The sequence below is a fragment of the Capsicum annuum genome, chromosome 5 (genome assembly GCF_002878395.1).
Source record: "Capsicum annuum cultivar UCD-10X-F1 chromosome 5, UCD10Xv1.1, whole genome shotgun sequence".
NCBI classification, from domain to species: Eukaryota; Viridiplantae; Streptophyta; class Magnoliopsida; order Solanales; family Solanaceae; genus Capsicum; species Capsicum annuum.
The window spans coordinates 41,375,853-41,383,855 of NC_061115.1; the positions used below are offsets into that span (position 1 = coordinate 41,375,853).

General features: G+C 31.5%; 1 long non-coding RNA gene across 1 annotated transcript; it reads left to right on the plus strand.

Moving 5' to 3' along the window:
* The first annotated feature begins 252 nt into the window (after nt 1–252).
* Nucleotides 253–5,781, plus strand: LOC107870719. The gene is made up of 4 exons (XR_001674295.2): nt 253–552; nt 2,176–2,252; nt 4,279–4,975; nt 5,235–5,781. It is a non-coding gene; the product is annotated as an uncharacterized LOC107870719 (long non-coding RNA).
* Nucleotides 5,782–8,003: the final 2,222 nt, after the last annotated feature.

Genomic DNA, 8,003 nt, shown 5'->3' on the forward strand with positions numbered 1-8,003 from the left:
AACTTATATCTGTTTTTTATGTTTATTTTTACTTATTATTTTTGACATATGAAAAAAACAAAATAAATTTTCTGTTTTACCCCTAATTCATTTACTAAAGACTTTTTGAAATCTCAAATGATCAATTTCAACTAATTACCCTATTATATAAGCCAACAAGGTGGGACTATCACAGCTTTAATGCATTGTACAAAAGACATTTTAAATTATACCTTATTTTACTACTGAATGAACACGTGGACAACCTAGACCACATGTAGCACTTTACGCGGAGAAGGAAAGGCCAATCTCCTCAAAAAACTAAACCGACACAAACCACCCGCCGCTGCCACTGTCCTCCTCTGCCGAAAAACTACCTCAGCTGAATACATATCCTCAAGAAACCGAGACCCGACTTTCAAAAAACTCATGGACAAGTAAAAAAAAACTTCTTCAAAGTCATCGTTTTTCAAGACCTCATCCTCCGCAAAACCACCAACTCCGTTGTACCCGCCATAATTATCTAAAAACAACAACACCTCCATCTCAATCGCGGGGCTACCCATTTCCTCCGTAAGGACCTCCACATCTTCGACATTTTCATCACCCTTCAAAATTAACTTTATTGTACACTTACCGAAACTGCCCTAAAAATCAGCCAAAAATTTTCGAAATCATGCATGTGTTCATTTAGATTTGTGGTGTTAGTTTTGGAGTTTATTTAAAAAATTTCTTTCTTAATTATAATCTTTGTAGTTCCGTATTGCAATTGCTGCTGCTAAATTTTCCCCATTCGACTGTTGTTTAGGCCCCATTTGGCCATGAAAATCATAATTTTTTGGACACATATTGGTTTTGAAATTCTCATGGCCAAACACATAATTGTTTTCTCTTTTTTTTCACTAAAGTGAAATAATTTTTTCAACAAAAGTAAATAATTCTCATGGTGAAACGGCTACTTAATTTCTGCTGGATTTTCTTTTTTCAATATTGTGCTCTTCTTCTGTGCTTGTGCATGATGGAGGTGGGTAGTGTATTAGCAAAAACAGTTGGTGCTTCCCCAAAATAGTTTTCAGTTACATCCTCTCTCGACTTCATTAGATTTTCAAACACTGAGTGTCAATTCTCTGGGTCTCAATACATAGTTGGAGAGGTAAATGATCTGAAAATAAAGGCACCACAGTTGTTACAATAGTGGTATTTAGCTTCATCATCCATTGAGCATTTACTAATTCTCTATCAATCTTGCTAAAAACATGCTCATTGCTCCAAGTATATTTCTTGCTCAAAACATTCAACTCAGTTAGGCCAATAGCTTGCAAAAACTGTCTAAAGTCCCTTATCTCTGCCTCTTGCATATCAGTACCATTATGTCAGTCATCAACCTCAAAAATAGCATTAAAGTCACTCATCAATAACCAGAGCTCTTGAATTGTATTGTGGCATCTTGTGAGATCACTCCAAATCAACTTCCTGTCTGTTATAGTATGCGGAACATACATTGTTGACAGATAAAACTGTAGCCCATTGTATGTCACCGAGCCATGGATGAATTGCTCATGCACTTTTAATACACTCACCTTCAGCTTAGTGGGATCCCAAAGTAACCAAATTCACCCTTTCCAAGTAGTGTTGTAGTCAACTAATAAAAAGTGAACAAAAAATTTATGCTACCAGTATATTTGATTAAATTCTCAGTCAAAGGAAGATAGTTCCAACAAGTCTTTTAGCCTTTTCTCTACCGCAATCAACTATTAAGTTCAACACCTAGCGTAATAGCTCGAATAATAATCCTTGGTATTTCTTTTATCATGCTATTCTCTACATTATGCTTCATATAAAGGACATATCTTGGATAGAAAATGGACACTAATTTAGCTGAATTGTATTCTCATTCAATTTACAATTGCTTATTTGGTGTTACAATTGTTTTTACAATAGCAACTATCTTCTCAACTGGTGGATAAAGATAAGGATTACTAGACGAGAAAAAGGACAATATGTTTTTTTGCAGTGCTCTGTTAACAGTTAACCAATAAAAAAAGTGTGTTGTGTTAACATATTTCTCTGAAAATTACTTAACGAGAAAATTTCTATATGGAAAAAGTGGAGAATATTTCTGATGCTTATACCTTTTATTTGTAATTTTGTAAGGAAAATTCTAACTTAAATCTCTATATAATCTTCTTTGTGCAGTTTATAAATTATTGACAAAGGTGCATCTACATTCAGCTTTTTCGTCACCTGAATGAGTTATCAGTTGTGCTCTAAAGGTATGTCGTGTGTAACAAGATACTTTCAATTCCTAAAACAAAATTCTTTGTTGGTTCATATTACCAGTTTTTCTTGTGAAATGAGTTTGCATTAGCCGATTAAATAGGAAGTTTATTGCGAAATACAGATCAGATGTTTCTTTAGACATGAAAAAAAATATTTTGAGATAATTGACGAGATTAACCTGTTACAACCACATATTTTGTGAAAACAAGAATTGTAGTTAAAGTATCAATGTAGATTTTATCCTCAAGGAACTGTCTTCAACTATCACAAAGCTTCAAACTTCTAAATGTTTAAATCTTAGCACTATTCATAGAATATACTTGACATAATGAGGATGAAAACAAAAAATTTAGTTCTATAGCTATATATTTCAATGCTATCAATCAATTGTATTTTTCTCCAAGTAAAGCTGCAAGTCTTGTATAATTTAGAGTAAAGAATCATGTATGCTAAAAATGAAAAGGAGGACTATTTTCTGGATATTCAAGCTAGAGATCATATAGTTTTATTTATTTTAAGATTTGCATAGCTTTAGAAAATTTGTAATGCAAATTCACCTAGAGGAAGGGACTTGACATGTAAACATAATTACTCTTACCTCCTCTACTTCTAAGTTTATCTACTTTTGGGAGAGTTTCTCAAATCTTCCTTCACTGATTCAATGTCGGATTATATGTGTTGTTGAGTAGCTTCTCTTTATTTTTCTCCTCTCTCCTTCTCTACTACTTGATTGTGCAGTTCTATACATGTTTGTCAAAGTTTTAAAATTGAAATTTTTTAAAATTCAAACGGATGTTTTGAAATTAGGAAAAACTGTAGATTGAGTTATGAGCACCTCATATAGAGAGGTAAAAAAATCAAAATTTCACTTCCTGAGAAACTATTATAATTTTTTCAACAGTTTTTATCTTTTATGTCATGATATTTTATTTATTTATTGAGATATCAATTGGCAGAGGTTTCAAGTTTGTTGATCTATAATTTTATTTATTATAGTTAATTGCACCTTGAAAAAAAATTGAGATAGAAAAATCATTTTGTGAAATTATCATCTTCTCTGAAAGGATGCTATATGCATTCATTGCAATCAAATTTTTGGTTTTTTCCTCTTGTTGTTTCATCTTTGATATATCATATTCAATATCTTACTTCAAAGATGATAAAGTGTTTGCAGCTAATAAAGAAAAAATATGAAGGATAGAACTGGTCTATTTTGAGGAAAATTAATGTGATGATATCATGTAACTTTCTCTGTTAAGGAACCTCTCGAATGTGTTTACCGCAGTTATTGTTTTGCAATAGTGCCAATTCGATGTTTATAATCTTGAACTATAAGTTTTGAAGGTCGGGTAATATATCTCAATATTTGAAAGTATTGTCACTAATTTAAGTTTTGAAAGAGAGCCAGAGGAATAGTCACTAAACTTTGATTCTGATTATGAGCAGTTGAGGGAGGGGTATATAGAGCATCATAGATCATGACTTTCTGTAAAACTTGCAAAGTGCTCTACAATCTTTTGATTCTATAATATGGATGTTTTTATTGAATGTATTTAACTATTCTCTCTTGAGCCGGGGGTCTATCGGAAACAACCTCTTTACTTCTTCGGAGGTAGCGGTATGGACTGCGTACATTTCACCCTCCTCAGACCTCACTGTGTGGGAATATACTGGGTTATTGTTGTTCTTGTATTTAACTATTCACTCACTTTACCTATTTACCTATATGCCACCATCGAACAAATGATCGATGTGCAAGAACATGTGGGGGTGGCTTCTCTTTTCATTATTTTGGAAAGTCTAGATTATGACGTCGCCTATGCTCTTCCACTTGAACACGGATGGCCATGACGAGGGTGCAAAGAACATAGCATTTTTTTGCCCAAACAAATAATTTTGTGTAGTTCCTTCTACTGGAATTTATAATCCCGTGTAAATTTGATTCTTGTAAGAAAATGCTTCATGTGAAATTTTGAATCTTCATTGGATCTAATTTGAAGAAGGTTTCTTAATTTGCAGGACATTCATTTCTTTGTCTACTCGATTTGCCTTGTGAGAAAGAGAATATCACGTATATCTGAGTGAGGGAGAGACACAGTTGGAGAATGCATCCTCTTGTTTGTCATTGTTCTGGAGAAGACATAACAAGATTGGTAGTTTAGTTTAGATAGAAAAATGAACTGGTTGCGTCCATAAGTGCAAGACAGTGTTCATATCCAGTAAAATCTCACAAGTGCGGTCTGGAACGATAGAGCGTGCGCAAGCCTTACCCTTACCTCTTGGAGGTTACTGAACTTTCTTCTCGAGTAATGTGATTTATGGGTTTAATATATTCTATATTATGTAGGATGTCTCACAAATCTCAGTATGTGAGGGTAAAACCTCAGACGGTGCTTCCTATTTGGAGATCAATTGAGTGTTATGCAAGTATTATCTACAAAGTCGGATGCTTGCATTATTGATATCTTCAATGAGGTTGCAAGTAGTAGATTTAGTTCATATGATCATGGTGATGTTGCTCAGAAAGCTTAGCAGATTTGATATATTGCTAATAATTGTAGGGGGGCCACTCACAGCCTCATTTGTGACCTTATTGGTACGGGAGGCCAATATCTATATTGTTCTTGACAGTCTGTGAAATGACTTTCTGTAAGATGATTTATGTGGATCATCCAGAAGATTATCGAGGTTCTCTCAGACTCTCTTTTGCACCAAGGTAGTCGTTTTCTCAGCCATTCTTGTTCAGTTATTTCTTTTTCTTTCGATGACTATTTTGTGTTGGGCATGTCTTGAGGAGTTTTCACTTTCCATGAATTATAACTTGACTCCAAATTGAGTTGCTGCAATAACTGTGGTCTCACTAGATGAATTTTTATCTTGAAATTGGCTACACTAGGAAGACTTAGCACAAAGGAATAAGCTGCTTAATAATACAAATAGCTATTTGATTTTTTTCCTGTTTTTACACACTGCAGGTTTTTCAGATGAAGGCAGAGTATTTTCTTATAAAAGATGATATCATTTTACAAAACGAAACACCTACTACGATAAGAAACTCTTTCTCACTCTCCCACTCTCTTGTGTCTGTGAAAGGAATGGAAAGCAAAAGAAAACTGCTCAAAGGCTATATTCATTGTACTTGAAGGGTACTAGCTTCCATTGACAGTCGAAATTTTTTGCAATTTTCTTTTAATAGCTAGATGCTTGAGATGAGCATAAAATAACATATTGGGCCTGTGCTGAGCACGGTCTTGCCCATCTAGTATTAAAAAATAGAAATATATGGTAAAGTTTTTATCTAAATTATTATTTTTTAAATGAGTAAATAGATTTTCCAACCACAATAAAAATGTGTCATATAGATTTTATCTTTTTGTGTGTGTATTTTAGTTTTAGATATAGATATGTGGTGGATAATGTTTTGTACAAGCCTTTCACAGCTAATTACTTTATCCATTTGTTAGTACTTGTCATGTTTATTAAAAATAAATATTTTATAATATATTGTTCGTTTAAAATTACTTATAACTTTTATCTATTTTTTATTTTTTATATATAAAAATAAAGACAACAATTTTTTTATTTTACCCTGAAATTAGGAAGAAGATTGTTGGGCATGTAAAAAGAAGAGGCGTGTAAAAATATTGCCCTAGTTTTCGAGTGTACTTTATTTGGCTTTAACTTTTTGGTTCATCTTTAATTGCATCTCGATCATTATAACAACAGAAAAGTGTCAAAAATATTGTTGAACTATTTGAAATGGATCAAAAATATTCTTCATTTATTTTTTGGATTAAAAATATCCCTCTGTTTATTTTTTTGGCTTAAAAATATCCCTCCATTAATTTTTTGGCTCAAAAATACCCTTCTCTCTAACGGAATGTCCAAACAGGCCATGTGAATAAAAAAAGTTACTTGACCAATTCACGTCAGCATACACAAATGAAAAACTACTCCATTTAATACATCTAACTATCAACCCATTTTTTTTTAACTTAAAAGACTAAACCCCACTCATATTTAAAAAAGAGATCCAAGAAGAAAAAAATTGAAAAATTTGATTGCTTATTTTTTATGTGATAAGTTCAGATATTTTGGATTGATTAAGGCGAAAGATGGGAAACAATTAGGTCCTTAAATTATTGATCCGAAATAATTGGATTTAATTGAGTCGACTCGAAATAATTGGATCCTTAAATAGTTGACCCGATTTTCAAGAGCTCGGATTGCTACTGAATGTCCTATATGAATTTGTCTAATGAGGAACCTGATTGTAGTGAGAGAAATGGTAATTCAAAGACGAAATTAAAATTTGGAGAGTGAAAGTTTAGCGATAATGTAGGACAACCACGAGTTGATGAGGTCAAGAATTGCTCGAGTGAGTCTCGTAACTTTGAAAATGTAAAATAAAGAAATATAAGGCGGTGAAAGGGATGACATGAGGAAAAAAATTGAAGAATTGAATTTTGTCTCTTGGTTCGTGTTTTTGAATATGGATCGGATTGAATTTTTAAATAGAATAAAATGGGTTGATTGTTAGGTGGATTTAATGGAGTGATTTTCCACGTGTATACTGATGTGGACTAATTAAGTGACTTTTTTTCATCTACGTGGTGTGTTTGGTGTTATTCCATTAGAGAGGGATATTTTTGAGCCAAAAAATTAATGAAGAGTTATTTTTGAGTCAAAAAATTAATAGAGAGGTATTTTTGAGCTAAAAAAACAAACAGAAGGATATTTTTGAGCCAAAAAATAAATGAAGGATATTTTTGATTCATTTCGAATAGTTTAGGGGTATTTTTGACCCTTTTCCCTTGTGACAATTATTTGAAGAAAAAAGTGACTATTTAATACTTTCTTTGTTTCTAAATATTTGGCATCTTAATTAAAACAAAAAATTTATAGTAATATTTATTATTATAGAAAATCAAGGCATAAATTGTTTGTTTCTACTTTTTCTCTTAATCATAAGTATGAGAAAATATTAATATGATGCGGAAGAAAAAATAATTAAATAGAGATGAGTAATAAATAGGAATAATTTAGTCAAATTATCCTTTAATTAATATTTTCCTTAAGAGCGTGCAAAATAAAAAAATGTGACAAATATTTAAGAACAAAGGGATTACTTGCCATTTTAGATCATCATTATATAATTAGTTGTTTGTTTCCATCTTTACAGGGAATCATAAATATAGAGAGATATTAATAATGCAAGAGAATATTAAATAGAAATAAGTAATAAATAAGAATAGTTTATTCAAATTATCATCTACTCCTTCCGTATATTTTTACTTGTCTATTTTTTTTAATTTTCTGATGTCCAACAATATTTATTCGGTTTATAAAAGTAATAAATAATTTATCTATTTTACCTTACTATTAAATACAATACAACATTAAAAGAATTTAAAGGATGATATAATAAAATTATCCATCTATGTATTGTTTTTTACTTTCTCAGTTTCGTTTTAGTTGACCCTCTTTCTAAAAATATTTATTTCAATTTACTTGTCCAAGTTGTAAAATCAAGACTATTTTACACATATTTTTTTTCCATTCTGCCCTTGATAGTATTAAATATAACCATATTTTGCAAAAATTATTGAAAGTAACAATTTTATATTTTCAATACTAACTTTAAATATGAAATTTTATTTTTTCTTCTCATTTCAAGAGAAGACTTATGCATGCATGAATGGGAATAATTGCACCAATTTTTCAGGGGTTTTGAGCTGTAGATG